The 16,705-nt window shown below is 33.6% G+C and overlaps 1 protein-coding gene across 1 annotated transcript in view; it reads left to right on the top strand.

Annotated features, from left to right (window-relative positions):
- The first annotated feature begins 10,137 nt into the window (after nt 1-10,137).
- LOC132702208 (peroxidase-like) overlaps nt 10,138-16,705 on the top strand; it is a 70,132-nt gene continuing 63,564 nt past the window's right edge. Inside the window, exon 1 of the mRNA XM_060670710.1 lies at nt 10,138-10,445. The gene's annotated coding sequence lies outside the window, so the exon portion shown is untranslated. The remainder of the gene's footprint in view (nt 10,446-16,705) is intronic.

The raw sequence follows: 16,705 nt of genomic DNA, 5'->3' as shown, positions 1-16,705 counted from the left end.
TTGCTACCGGGTGTAAGGCTTGTTCTAGACGGCCATTCTATTTGAGTCTTGCCTGACTATCCCACTTACAAATAAGGCTTGGAAATTTTGTATAACCCTCCTGTTGTCCTGGAAGCAAGCACTTTAAGGTCACTACAAAGCATCTACTGATGTTCTTGGTAGTTTATTTTCTTCCTAAATTTTCACACGTCTCTCTTAAATGTACCGAATGTGCAACGGAATCCGAGGTCATATCCTTACCATTGTGCAAAAACGCCTTTTAAATTACGCGTACTTGAGTCAATAATACCCAAGCGCCATTCTTCTTTTACATACGGCACATTTCCTAATTTTGAAACTAAGTCAGGAATATTGTTAGAATACTCTAGCGGTTCTTCCTGAGAAAAATATTGACATTTATCTTTTTCGAGATCCCGGTTAAAGCTTGATGCTATGACAGGTGCCAGAAAATGATTGTCATGAAGGTGCAAATCTCCAATTAAACACCTTGGGATCTCTCAAATCTGGTGAGAAATCATTCTGACGATATGACGTTTTCTAGTTCATTTGGGGCGGTAGGGATCGGTACATCTGATCTATGAGGAACTGGTCGAATAGCAGAGTCAAGATAACACGAACAAAAATAACAATCATCATTGTGATCCCTAGGCTCTTGACATACCATAGGAACAACAAAGCTTAAGCCATTCTTCTCACCTTTTTTCCAGTTTCTTAATGTTTCAACCCTAACGGAACAAACAGCATGAAGAGCCCAGGACTTGTCTTGGTCGCCAATTTTTACACCAAAATAAATGTGGTATACATTTTTCACAAAATAAGTTATAGTTTGCCTTTCCTTTACTATGACATAACTACCACAGATATAACAAAAGATATTTAGATTGTTCACACAATGTCTGCCAACTTTGTTGCTGTGCAGAGGAATTTAATATTATCCAGTGTTACCAAATCACATTTAATTTTTTTAAATTCAATTCATTTAATCGTGCCTGTCTTGGAACAAACATGTTCATGTCATGTATATATATATATATATATATATATATATATATATATATATATATATATATATATATATATATATATATATATTAATATACAAACATCTTACAAATAAGGAAATCTTTTTACTTACATTTTTAATACAAAATAATTTTTGCCCACATTTCATTTTATTTAATTTTTTTAAATATAATTAAATATAAATTTATAATATATAATAATAATAAACTCAAAAATAAGTATTTAAAACTTCATTAGTACCAAAAAATTTTTATTTCAATTTTAATTTTCTTTTACCAAAACAAATTAATTATATATAAAAACATTATATTCAACAGTTTAGTCACGAGCGGAGCGCAGCGGAGCGAGTGTCTAAAAAAACATAACAAACATCTTACGAATAAGGAAATCTTTTTACTTACATTTTTAACATAAAATAATTTTTGCCACATTTCATTTTATTTATTTTTTTTAAATATAAATTAATAACATATAATAATAATAAACTCAAAAATATGTATTTAAAATTTCATTAGTACCCAAAAATTTTTATTTAAATTTTAATTTTCTTTTACCAAAACAAATTAATTATATATAAAAATATTATATTCAACAGTTTAGTCACGAGCGGAGCGAGTGTCTAAAAACACATACCAAACATCTTACGAATAAGGAAATCTTTTTACTTACATTTTTAATACAAAATAATTTTTGCCACATTTCATTTTATTTAAATAAATAAAATTAAATTTTTAAGATATAAACCGCTATAAAAAAACTGACGTGATAGAGTAAAAATATGGCGGTTTTTGGAAAACGGGCCCCCAAAAATATGCAAATAAGCAAAGAGCTTTCACACATCAAAACAACTCTAGACCTGTGTTACCTATTATTTCTAAATAAAAACACCAAAAACTATAGTTTATATATATGTACTATAGTCATTTTCATTCTTACCCCTTCAAACCCATTTCTTCGTCCAAATCGGGTAAGACAAAGAAAACGATTTTCAAGGAATGAATTTCTCCAGCCTAGGTAAGACAAGGAACACATACATAAAAAGATTGGTTTGTTCGTTGCATTGAATTGATAACTAGATTCAAAGCTTTTTTTCGCGACGAGCTTTAAATCTCGCTGACATTACTTTAGCAAATTAGAAACCGAAAGTGGACGTGTGCCATGCCCGCCGCAATAAACTCGTAACTATCATACAGCACGTTCGGCAAAAACGAAATCAGGTACTCCAGGCGGCGGTCTGAGTGAGTCGTTAACCCGTACAAGCAGTTATCGAATTAATTTATTTACTCTCCTTTCATTTTTTTGCAAATTCGTGAGTAGATCGTTCACAAGACACCACTGTCATACAGCGCCATTTTAATTGACGGCGAGCTTTCTTTTAACTTAATGTTAATATGGACTTTATCCATTTCCTCTTTTTTCAGCTTTGAATCGTCAATCTTCAGTATGGTTTGATAACGATTGCATTCGTTCATTTATTCGGTAATTATTTATTGTCAATTAGTAAGTTTGATTGGCAAATCAAAAGTATTTTTAAAATATCCAAAATTAAGGATTCAGGACTAGGGATGAATATTCGACGTTTCACAATCCTTTGCTTGCCTTTTCCACTATGAGCTGAAGTACACTGGCCAGTTGTTTTTCCAGCTTGCATGCTTGTGAGTTAAAGGCGCTTACGATTGGACGCAGGGGAACCCCGTCCTTATGTATCTTTGGGAGCCCGTAGAATTTAGGACAACGACTCGATTTTTCCCTTTTTTGTATCCTCGTTTATTGATAAATCGAGAATTGTGGAATTAGTTGTTTTTTCCAAATATGTCGTGGGGTCTCTGGCGACTAGTTTGTAGATTGGGTCGTTCAAAATATCCTCCAACTTCAAGGCTTGCATTTCCTCTCTGCTTAAGTTTGGTTGAAGTGGTTTTGACTGTCTTGAAACTCGGGCGACATCTTGCCTAATTAACTCTTCATCTTGTTCGTCTATGGTGGAAAGACTTGCTTCTACGTTGGAAACGATTTCTTCGACGGGTAAACTCTTTTTGGAGCTATTGCATAGTTAAATCCTTTATTCGGTACGTTGACTTCTGTATCGGAAAGATGGTATGCTGAAATATTATGAACTGTAAGGCTTCGGTTTGTATTTGACACTTCCTGATTTCTTTGAATTGGACTCAAGGATTTCTAATTTCTTCCACAGTTTTTTTGACGTGATATCTTTGTCTTTCTCGGGGCGGCATGATGTTAATAATTCTATGCGGTTTCACAGCAACTGATGGATCTCGTTGCTCAGTTTCAGGTGGAGTCTGAAAAGTTGTCGCTCACTCTCACTAATTTCGTACCGGGTCCGGCTGATCTGGTCTTGAAGCAGGGCCTTGCTAGCTTTGTCCAGGATAGCTTGTGTCTTTCTGGTGCGTGTGTGATAAGACAACCTTGTAAACGTTGGCAGCAAGTTCTTGTTGCGGCAATTTATGAGAAAATTAAAGTTGCATAGCGAAATAACCTTTTTTTGTCTTAGTTTTTCATAAAACTTGATGGCTGTAAAGGTGTCGTCCCCGTAAAGGTGTATAATATTTTCACGGATAGAAAAATGTGATGACAATATATTTCGGGATATTATCCGTTCGTTTGTTGAACTCCGACTGAAACCCTGCAGACGTTTCGCCAAGATCTCACTTGGCATCTTCAATGCTCGCGCTCCGAAAACACTTCGAACACTGGGTTTTCGAAGCGCGAGCATTGAAGATGCCAAGTGAGATCTTGGCGAAACGTCTGCAGGATTTCAGTCGGAGTTCAACAAGTCAACGGATGATATCCCGGAATATTTTCTCAAACATATATATCTTCAACATATATGTTTTCAACATATATATTTGAAATAAATATATCAACATATTTATTTGAAATAAAACCTGTAGGTGTGTATCAAAATATAACCTGTATACAAATTGTATGGATCTATAATTTTTATTATGTATAAATTAATGTGATATACAAGGTGTTTTCTAATTGAACGTTAATAATGTAGTGTAATAATTTAAAAAGAAAACGTCATATGAACATATGCCCTAACCGTTTTCACTTTTGAGATACAGGGTGGTAAAGTTTTCAAAAATAAAATAAATTTTTTAAATATCTGTAATACACTTTAGATATTTTAAAGAAATTTGGCACACAGGTATTATATATCAAGATGCATTATTTAGTGATCCACAATGTTTTTAAAATACACCAGTGGCGGGCGTACAGAATTTCGCATCAATAGTTTGGCAGACATTGATTATTTTCATTTCTAAAGAAATGTAATTTCTTGATTTTTTTCAATCCGATGTACGCTTAAAAAATAAAAACCTTTTTTAGCATAGTTATAACAATACCGTTAATACAACTGCATGCAGAGAATTATTATCATTATTATTTCTTTTGTGCATTGTTCCTAGTTTGAGCAAGAACTACTATTTACAGATGACGGTAGCTTTTCCAGAAGTCCAATCAGAAATGTCCTCCAATTGTTGCAACTTACAAATGGCCGCGCCTGCTCATTTTGGTGCTGCAGTAAGAGCATATTGAAATCACACATTTAATAAACGATGGGTAGCGCGGTGGACCTCAACTATGGCCCCTAGATCCCCAGATTAAGATAGTTTGGACTTTGTTTAAGGGGGCATCTTAATAGTCTGGTTTATGGCACTCCAGTTAATACAGTAGAAGAGCTAAAGGACGATATAAGAGCTCTTGCGATTTAATCAGAAACACTGGAAACGAGCTGGAGCATGTATCGTTCAAGATGGAGGAGACTTTCAACAGCTTATGTACTTTGTAAGTTATACTTTTTTTCAAAAACGTTGTTATTAATTTATTAACAGACAATTTTGTTAAAAATTATTAATATTAGGTAGTTTGTTTTTAATTAGAATCATTTATTGTTTCTCTTGCTGTTAGGTTGTTACGTTATTTCATTAAAACTGTGAAAGTAAAAAGAACGGTCTTCTAATATATTTTTTTCTGAAGAACACTAGTTGGTAACCAAAAACTAGATATTTTTTTCATAAAAAAAGTTCTCTATTTAACCAGTGCAGTGGCGACCTAATTAACCAAAATATTATTTGTTCATAGACAGTCAGCGGCACGCCACTGATTTCCTTAAAAAAAATTGAAGCAGATTTGATCTCTTAATATTTTTTTAGTCCGTGTCACTTAAAATTAAAAACTAATTTCTTTGCAGGCCGTCATATTAACGATATTGTTATGACCATGAGGAGAAGAGGTTTTTTAAGGAAAAACCGCATATCGGATTGGAAAAAATATTTTATTTTTGAAGACTTTACCACCCTATATCTGAAAAATTAAGACGTTTAGGACATATGTTCATATGAAGTTTTCTTTTTAAAATGGATTATTGACATTCAATTAGATAACACCCTGCTGATTTCGTGTAAATTATTGATTATGTATTGCGGCATTGTCGAATATGGTGTGTCAATGCCCAGTCGTTAATGAAAATATGAATTGTTAAACATAACACTGTGAAACTTCTAAAGGTAAATGCGAAAGCGATGTAAAGTTCAACAGAAGTCGTGCTAAAAAGCTAATGCTGCGACCTTGTGATGGCTCTGCCCGCCCGCGCGAGAACACACAAATCCAATAACAGAAGTCTGAAAAAGCGATAGCGTTTTTGTTGTCACGCTTGAACGAGTGCGATGGCGTTAATGACATACCAGGCAAGCTCTGCGAAAAAGTGAAGGCGACTGGTCAATTAGGTACGTGACATATTATCAAATAACCAAATTAATATCAAATAACTTGTTAATCGCTTTTTCGTATCTCTAATTGTTTCTACTGGGAACTTTGATGGTTTCATACCAGTGCCGGTTGAATAATTATATTTGTTAATGCGAATAACCCCATTTTTAACAATCCTCTCTCTTATCAATCGCAACAATTTTTCGTTCGAGCTATATATATCCCTAAAGCACCATTAGAGACAGCCATATTTATTTTATATTATTTCTAACTCTATAGTGACAAATTTTGTAAATTTCAGATAATTTCGGCACTGCCTAACAATATATTTGCATCGCAATTTGCTGTGTTCTTGATTCACTGTTTACCAGTAAAAGGGATAATCAAGGATCATTGTGACAACCACCCGACAGCGTCTCGTTGTTAATGTTAAGTAAGCTATTGTAAGGTAAAAGACGGCCAGCTTTTGAGAAAACCAAATAACCAAACCAAAATTTTATTGTAAGTTAGTTTTGGTAAAAACCGCTACTGGGCTACTACCACCACGTACTTCATTGTATTATGAACAATGTGAACAATTTCCAAGCGGATAGAAACATTAGTTCCAATAGAAAAGTGTTATTATCAAAACCATGTTTTTGGTAGATTTTTGTTGATGTATTGTTTTACAAAAACTTAACCAAAATCTAATGGTCCCAGAAAAAGTATAGTTTTCATACAATCGTCTACTTAGCGCTCCGCTCGTATCTAGATAATCTCGTGATTAAAGTGTCGTTTAAAAAACTTGTTGCATAATGTACAATAGTAAAATTGATCGCCGGGTTGTAAGTCAAATTTGAACAAAATTTTAAACACTTTGGTTCAAAATGCCTTTGGAACTTTGTACCCAATAATATGGGTCCCTTATATTTAAAGTTAAACGTATAATGGAGGGCCATTTCTTTCTGTTACAGTTTAAGTTGAGACATTAAGTTAAGTAAGTAATGGCAAGAAAGACAAATGTTGGAGATATCCAGATAAGAAAACTTTAAAGAAAAATGAAATTGTCGAGACTCAAATGACAATTGTACAGGGTAGTATCTGCATCTTTCAGTAGTCTACAACTCAGCAATTAGGCCTCAGCGAGACAACTGTGCTTTCCCATGCTTCTCGCTAGATTACACTGGGAATAGATATGATTCACCAAGCAAGGCCTAAACGAGAACTTAGGACGTTTGCGCAGAGGAGTCGCTAGTACTGTTAAGTAAGCAATGACTCGTAACAATACTTCTGCCCATGCGTAGCTTCTTCTTGGACATAGTCAGTTAGTGGCTGTTTCGTTTGGATAGCTTCATATCTTCACAGGTAGCCAACAGTTTTCCCAGTTTTCCCAATTTGTTTCCGAGAATTTTTCTTTATGAGCCTTTTAATGAGGAAGGCCCTGGTCCTATAAAGTTTAGGCCACCTGTCCTTCTGCCCAGGAAGTCGGCTTCATAATTTCCTCTGACTGCAATAGATCATTACAGACTGGTCGTAATTGGTACTGTTACAAGGAAAACCTATTTCTAAAATCGCACCAGTCAATACCAATCGAGATATTTTACCTTTTTGCAAGTTATTATTTTTTTTATTTATAAAAATTTCTGATTTAGACAGAGTGCCGACTTGAGATTTTTTTTTATATTTTTCCATTTTCCTACACTGAAAATGTCTTGTTTTGTACGGCAGATGAGTTCTATTCAATCACGTACGGTTGTTAGTAATTGTCATAAAAAATAAGATATACGGTATTTTTCGTTTTTTGTTTAAGTAGGCCGTGCATATGACAATTTAATAATTATTGTGTATCAAAGGCAATAAAATCTTTTTTTACTAGAAATGGTCGGATCATTGTTTAGGTGCCCATGACATGACAAATACTACAAAACGTTATAAATCAAAATCAATATTACATCAAAAACCCTTTCGATTTTAAAGAAAAGATAAAAATGTCAGAATACCTGAAAACTATGTTTTGATCTCGTTAGATGTCATTTCTCTATACACAAATATTCCCATCCCTTTAGCTAAAGATATAATAAAGAAAAAATGGCCAAAAATTAAACATTTCACAGATATTCCGTTAAATCACTTTCTTGAAGCTGTAGAATTAACATTAACATCAACCTATTTCTTATTCAATGACAAATATTACAAGCAGGTCGATGGTTGTGCAATGGGAGCATCGATTTCCAGTGTTATTGCACAGTTAGTAATGGAAGATTTGGAAGAATCCGTACTAAAAAATATAAATCTTCATATCCCCCTATTTTATCGTTATGTCGATGACTGCGTAAGTGCTGTCCCAAAAACTGAAATCCATAATATTCTAGAGAATTTTAATTCATACAACGACAAACTTCAATTTTTAATAGAGATCGAAAAAAATAACGTCATTAACTTTCTAGACCTGACTCTATACCATAGCAAAGACCAGATCAAAACCAAATGGTACACCAAAGATACTTGGTCATCTAGGTATGTAAGTTTCAACTCCCAACATCCCATCACTCAAAAAAAATCCGTAATAATAGGTTTAGCCGACCGAGCTATTAAACTGTCCGATCCTGAGTACAGACAGCAAGCTATTAAAAAAGCAAAACAAGCCCTAAAATTAAACTGTTATCTGGATGTATTAATAAATAAAATTTTCAATAAACGGATACATAAATTTTACAATCAAAATGCTGGTAACAAATCCGAGAAGAAAAATACTCAAAAACAATATCTCCCATTACCGTACGTTCCAGGGCTATCGGAAAATTTGTGCAATGTGTTCAAACAACACGACATTACTGTGGCACACAAAGGTTATAACCTATTAGAACAAAACTTTAGTAAATTAAAATAAAAAATCCCTGACGAGAAAAAAAGCCACGTGGTGTACCAAATACCGTGCCAAAATTGTAACGGTGTCTACATCGGACAAACTAGTCAATACTTAAAAAGTCGCTTAAACGGCCATAAATATGACAAAAAAAATAACACTGCTCTTTCGAGCCATTCCAGGGAGAATCAGCACTCGTTTGACTTTCAAAGTGTGAAAATTTTACGCTCAGAAAGGCACACAAAAAGACGGGAATTTTATGAAATGATTGAGATCCAAAAAAATCCAAACGCCATAAACCCTAAGACTGACACAAAAAATCTCAGCAAAATTTATCACAACTTAATTAAATAAAGAGACACATTAACCCGTGAATCTCACACAAACAAAAAAAAAAAGCTTTAGAAAAAAAAAAAAACTCCGTTGTCCTACTGTGAAGAAACGTACATCCGGGCTTCGCATTATTGTTTTGGTTCGTCGTCTTATCAATGTGGCTTGTCGATTTACATATTCCATATGTCTGTTGTGAATGTTGTAAAACTGTAAATTACCAAACAACTATATAGTGAACCGTTGATTTTTGGCTTAAGGTATGTATGTAATCGTAATATAAAAAATTATGTATGTTTAATTGTTGTGCATCTATTTTTATACAATTTTTAATCACTTTGTTTGTTCTATTGACTTGCACTAGTAATTTTTAATCATTTCAATGCTGACTCCTATACAAATTTTTATCTATGTTTTAATTATGACCAGGAAAACAATGCTATAAATAATTTTATTTAAAAACACATTTTTGTAGGTTAAAATTAAATGTCTGAAGAAGGTCTTGAAGGCCGAAACGTCACAAAAAATAAAATGTTTCACAAGTAACGGAAACTTATTTTAATTTCACTAAAAAAGGACCAAAAAAAAACCCAAGAACCATTTCTTAAGTATATATATATATATATATATATATATATATATATATATATATATATATATATATATATATATATATATATATATATATATATATATATATATATATATATATATATATATATATATATATATATACGTATTGATACACGGATGGAAAAATGTGATGACACTATACTTCGGGATACCAGCTAATACCAGAAGAAAACCTGACAGCTATGTATTATCTAAGGTAAATCTTTATTGATTTCTTAGGTAGCAAGTAATTTTCCGAATGGCTGGGACATACTGACTCAGTTCAATCAGAACATAAACAGTTGATTGTAACTTGAGATCGATATTCCTAATCACAAGCTGCTGTATGGGCTGTTCAAAAACAATTTCAAATTTTTACGCTACAATCTCCGATAATGAATGCCCAAGGAAATTGCATGCATTCAATCAAAAATTTCGCTGAGTAGACCACGATAATTAAAACATTGCAAGCGTTTTTGAACTACCGGTGAACAGTTTCTTGTATTTCTTGTAGAAAAAAAAATCTGCCCAGACCATATAAAATCCAAGCCCGCTCCACCAAAGGTTCAGTTTGGCCTCCCTACCGTCCCGACCCGCACCGTATGCAAAATTTCCGATAAATTCAACAGAATAAACCGCAGGGAGTGCGTAGCCGCTCGCGCAAGATTGGTAACGAAGTGATCCCGCGTATGAAACGAACGCTCCACCGAAAGAGCTTTATACTTTCACTTGTTTTACCGAAGTTATTTAAAACAGGGGGGTGCGTCTGATAATCTCTTAGTGTCACTTTTTGAGTGTCATTGTGAACACTGGCTGATAAGGAGGTTCGGTGCTAGTTTTTTGTAAGAAGTTCTGCAATTTTGGGGGGCGGGTTCTGGACTTTCGCTTTGGTTAAAATTCGGTAAGTAGTTGAACTTGAACTGAACTCAATCGAATTTTCTAAATATCATTAAAAAAAAACAATCAACCAAAATATAATTTTTTCAACATTTTGAATTTTTTTTATTAAAAACAATATTTTTAAATCATTTCTGAAATGCTAGATAATTTGAGCAATCATATATTTGTTTTGTGGGAATGGAATCAAATGAAATGGGATACAAAATTAATTCATTAAAAACTTCCCAGTGTAATGTTTTTTAAAGATCGGTTCGGCAGTAACAGGATTTTTTTAAAATGATTGTACCAATTGCAAGACAATTAAAAATATATTTCGCGTTTTTGCTAATAATAAGTCCCACTTAAAAACATAATTGTTAATTCTTTGATATACAACTGTGGCTGCTCGAATTTTCAATTAAATTTTGGTTTTTGTCATAATATTATTCTACCCTTATTTATAAGTCGTTCAACAAACAAATTAAATTAATTTTTATTGGACTAAAACGTTGGCTAAGGATGGACATTGCTAGTTCCAAACTTAAAATAAAGTAACAAGTCGGTTGAATTTTTTGAACGGAAATTTGGTTTCTATTTTTGACTCAAATTTCTGGATATCTGGTCGACATCTAGAAGAATTGTCCATGTAATAATTAGCATGCAAAACTATTTTTTTAAATGAAACTAAATACCAATTTAACGGAAATTTTCCCAATTACTTGCGGATCCAATTCTAATTAAATGGTGTGACGAAATTATTTCCTTTTTGCATATAATGCCTGGTTACGTTGCCATATCGGTTGCCACAGTGTTATTTTCCCACATAAGTTACAGGAAACTGTATTCGAATATCCGTATGAGCGGAAAAGTCTATTATTCGCAAGAAATAATGGCTATTTAAAATACAAACATAGGAACTTCATAACAAAAATTTTTTTCATTTGCCATGATTCCAGAGTTTAAAGTGGGTTGGTAACGTATTAATCAATAAATGCCTAGAACGAATCAAGATTAAAGTAATAGTAAAATAAGAATTACACGTTTATTAATTCAACATTTATATGGAAATAATGATGACCCAAAATTAAAACATTATGTAATAATTCTAAATAAATCTATCAATCAATTATACACTAATGCATGTAATAATTAATAACATTTTGTGAGCCCATATTTTAATTTGTAATAGGTCATTTAATAGTTATTAATTAATACTACCCGGATAACAGACCAGCATTTGGCGTTAGTTGAAAACATATGTTGCTGCATTAATTGAGAAAATCATATCAAATATGCAAGTTCGATGGCCATAATGAAGATGAAAAAACAACTCATTAGCCTTTAGTGGTTATTTTAAACTAGCGAAGAGGTAAAGCTTTTGAGACTTTTTAAAAAAAGGTTTTACCAATAATTCGCTCGCGTTAAATATATATTCTATGTTATACTTATATTGCAAATTTGCAAATCGCTTTTATGGGTCGCATATCGAAATTATTGCTTAACATGTATGTACATTAGACCGCAATTAACTGTAATGCGGTTGCCCAAAAAATAGCTTTCTTGCAACACAACAAATCCAAGTACAAAAATACGAAAGAATTTCGCGTCATTTTTTAATGGGACCGTGGTGCAACCCATATGGTAACTACTACCGGCATTGTCTCTCAATTTATTGACTCGTAACAGCTGGCGCATACGAAAAGTAAATTTATAGCCATACCAAACAAATATGACGCGAATGGTTTCCCGATCTTTAATCAGGAAGAATATGCTTGTAATCATTCATATCGAGTGCAATTAAATACACATTTCTGGAACATATTCCAAAGTGTTACAATAACTGATGAGGAACATCAATAGATTTGGGTTCCAGCATTATTATTGTAATATATGTAGTAATAATATCACTACCCTGCTATTCTTTGAAAGCAAGCCTTTTTTTCTGTTGTTGACATGTTACATATTTGTTGTTGTTAATTATTCCAATTGGTGTACAGTGTGCACATGAAACTGGTATCTAGATTTTTATTGCTAGCTGGGAGTAATCCCCCGGTTGGTTGAGAAAGGTCATTGTGCTTTAATTTTGTTTCTCTTTGCAATTTTTTTACGGTACGCTAATTTACTATTATTGATATTATTAAGAAATGAGGTTTTTAGTATCAGTGCGTGCTTGTGACGTCATAAAATGATTAGAGCGGTGTTGGAAATTTTGATATTTTTCGGAAAACTGCACACATAATTTCAAGGTTTTTCCGGGGAATCAAATATATCCGGGGAATTTTGTGTTGTTTCCAAAAAGTGAATTTCAATGTACATATTTTTTTAGTGACTCACCCATAAAAAAAACATAAATAATCAATCTGTTCGTCAAATTGAAAATATTATATTATATTCGAATTACCAGATGTAATGTTTACCTACTGCAATTGGCAGCGGTATCGTATAATTTATAACTAGCTGGTACGATAAAATGACCCTGCATTGAAATTGCAATAATATTTCACGTTCCGACCAAGCATTCACTATTGAATGGAACGCTGCAATAGAAGACACTAGAAGCTAGGCCATACCATGGGATAAGTAATAGGCATCAGTTTGGTCTATTTAGGTAATACCTTGATACTAAGTGATATCTAACCATTCAGCAGTACGACACGTACTACGTAGTTAGTTGCGTGAAAGAAATGCAACACAATCCGGCGTGACAGTGTTCGACCATTAGCAGTTGGCACGTTCGTGACACGCCTATGAACATTTTGTTTCTCAAGGTCATTTACTTGCCATTTTTATGCTCCGGTTTTGCGGTTTTTCCGTACGTGTGGCACCCCCATCGAAAGTTTTGTTATAATAAAACCTAAAAAATAAATTGATGTCTTCATACATCTGATGTTCAAACAACTATTGCCATCTGTTAATGAAACTTTAAAATATTATCATCCGAATATATTTCAAAAATATGGATGTATTTATTTTTAATAAACGTTTAAATAATACTGTCATTTACTTCTCGATTTCTTGTTCTTATAACACATAACCTTGATATAAAAATATTTAAACTAAAAGCAGTATTTAAAAATATATTCAAATATCTTATATTTTGCTTTCTTACTTTTGAGTGAATAGTTTAAAGAATTTTGGAATTTGTGATATTGGAAGGACGAAAAAACGAAAGAGCTTCACTCTATTAATTGCTTTGATGGGACAATTCCCAAATTGCATGTAATATAAGAACGCTAGTTTAATTATTAAATTTTAACAAATAACCTTGAACACTCCGAGTTTAATTAGGTTAACTAATTAAGCTGCTGCAAGCAAGTGATTTTTGGAATGTCAATAAAAATTTCGTAACCTCACTTATAGGACATACATACAAATTTATATAAACATATTATTATATATAATTAACTTAAATATAAGTCAACTGACTGCTAGATATCAGATTGCTGAGGTAAATTAAAAAAAAATACCGATAGGTTCCTAAAGATATCAAACTAAAACTAAGATAATTAAATTTAATGTTTTCCGTCAATTACACAAAATTTAAAATTGTTAATTTATTTGTAAAATTGTAAAATATAACAAAATGCTTACTTCTCGTGCACTAAATTAATGTTCACAATTATGTGAATAATATATTACATTATCGTTTAAATTTGATGAAGCGATCAGCAAATATGAATGACATTGATGACATTTCTATAAATAAAGATTATACTTTTAAATGCTTAGAAGTGAATATTGTCAACCTATGTTTAACACTTTAAATCATGTTTATCGATTTTAAATATCGCTGCTATTGCTAAAACAGACGATCTGTATAAATATAATGAGAAGAGTCCGTCATTCATCGATCTCTGCATTGAGCTTTTTCGCAAAGAACTATTTTCTAACGTTTTAATTACGATAAACAAACGCGTAATGCATAAAACATGCCAACATTCACCGCAATACATTTTTCATTATTTGGTTAATGCGAGGTTTTGTTTTTTTTTATCGATTTTATCGCTCAGCTTTTAATTTCAATTAATTTACATTGGCGATTTAACCAGTTCGCTTCACCGGCGGTAGCAATTACAGCATTTATCGTGGCATTAACCTATAGCTGAATGAAATTTCTCTACTCCGTTTAGAAATTATGCAGGACCAAAACCTTTTATTTACTAATTAGAAATAAGAAAGCAGTTCATCCCTCTCTTATAAGGTATTCCATACTAATGTGCATATCCTAATTAATAAAACGATATTTGAACAGCTTAAAAGTAATAATTATTAGTAATGGCAGTGAGAATTTGCATATACAGTGTATTTCAAAAGAAATGCTAAAAATGTAAGAGGGTGATTTTTTTAAAAATAAAGATTCAAAAGCCAACCATCAGGATGATAACGCGCGACAAATATGGCAGAAAAATAACTTTTTGTTTTTTATCTTAAAAGAAGTATTTTGCACATTTTTTATTTTTTTTAAATGAGTGGAAGGAATTGAATTTATCCATTCATATCATACTTGCAACGACCAGGTTTTTCTATGTACTATACTTCTTGGCCTGGCTGTCATGCTGGCTATTATGTTGACGATTTGTGTCTTGTTTACCGCTGCTCGGAACAATTCCACAGAGGACTGACCATACCACTGACTTAACTTTGTCAACCAGGATGTCTTTTTTCGTCCGGGGCCTCTTCTGCTGTTTATCTTTCCTTTCATGATTACATGTAGCAGTCCATAATTTTCGGGGTCTCGCATGATGTTTCCAAAATATTGTAGCTTACGCGTTTGATAGCCACACTTATTTTTGGTTCTTTATTCGTTCTGACTAGAATGTTCCAATACAGGTTTACAATTATTTGTATCCTTGTCGTCTGGTCTCGTTGTTTTGAGTATTGCCAGCAGTTTTTCATACTGAACTCTATCAAACGTCTTTTCAAAATCAATGGCACATTCGTACACATTGCAGTTAAAATCACAACATACAATGTCTTGTACTTCTCCTCCTTTCGATGTCTATATTTTCGTTTCTGATCCATGAGGTCTGGGATATCGTTAGTCATCCAACTTTTTCTTGTATGGGTTCTTTCTTCGAGTAATTTGGAGTCTTGCACTTGTAACAACGCATCCTTAGTCTTGCTCCGCATTTCTTCAATGTTGGTTTATCTATAGCACTTACTATGAAACTGATTTTTTGGCTCAGGTGTCTTGTGTTTTTATTTGAGTTATCAATCAATCATAGATCAATTAAGTTAACCTGAAGAAAACCACAGTCGTTCCATCTACCAATAGGAGAATCCTCACAGGACTGAAACCGCCGGTGGTAGATGGAACAAGGCTACACTTCGCCAGGGAGATAAAATATTTAGGAGTCATAATTGACCAAAAACTTACCTGGAGAGCGCACATTCAAAAAATCACGCTTAGGGCAACAATTGCACAAAGTAGATGCAGAAGGATGTGTGGAAAGAACTGGGGCTTAAACCCAAAAATGACACTTTGGTTGTATCTAACAGTAGTGAGACCAATGTTAGCGTATGGGGCGATTGTCTGGTGGACAAGAACCATGCAGGGGGAGGCGATAAGGCGGCTGAGTAGCGTGCAAAGATTAGCGAGTCTGTGCGCTACGGGGGCCATGAGCACAACGCTCACTGCAGCGCTGGAGGTCCTATTGAACATCCCACCAATACAGATCTATATACAAGGGGAAACAAGATCCACAGTATATAAATTACTGCAAGGCCAGTCCCCGATAATTGGTAGACATAGCACGAAACATAACAAGCTTTACTTGGAGGTAAGGGCGGACAATGTCCTAGGGCTGCCTACGGACAGCACAACACCTAAGTATTGCTTCGTTAACCACTACAGGACTCAAATCCTAGCCAGAGAAGACTGGAAAAACGGGCCACCAATCAAGGCAGAAATAACCTGGTATGCTGATGGCTCAAAAACTCAAGAAGGAGTAGGAGCCGGAATATACGAACCCAGAACGAAAAGGAAAATCTCTATTCTAATGGGTAAGCTAGCAACAGTATTCCAAGCAGAGATCACCGCACTAGAACACTGTGCAAGAGAAATAAAAGCGAGGAAGATCCGTAACAAATCAATTGCAATTTACACCGATAGTCAAGCGGCTATAAAGGCCTTGCAATCTAATAAAATAACATCCAAGTTAGTTCGGGACTACCATAAGGCATTAAACGAGATAGCAAGCCAGAAAAAAGTTACTCTATCATGGGTACCGGGGAACGGAGGACATAAAGGTAATGAAGGCGCAGACGACGCAGGCCGCGAAG

This window comes from Cylas formicarius, unplaced genomic scaffold, assembly GCF_029955315.1.
Source record: "Cylas formicarius isolate icCylForm1 unplaced genomic scaffold, icCylForm1.1 PGA_scaffold_5__7_contigs__length_24384050, whole genome shotgun sequence".
Taxonomy (NCBI): domain Eukaryota; kingdom Metazoa; phylum Arthropoda; class Insecta; order Coleoptera; family Brentidae; genus Cylas; species Cylas formicarius.
The sequence above is the reverse complement of the archived record's forward strand: the minus strand, read 5'-3'. Positions and strand labels throughout refer to the sequence as shown.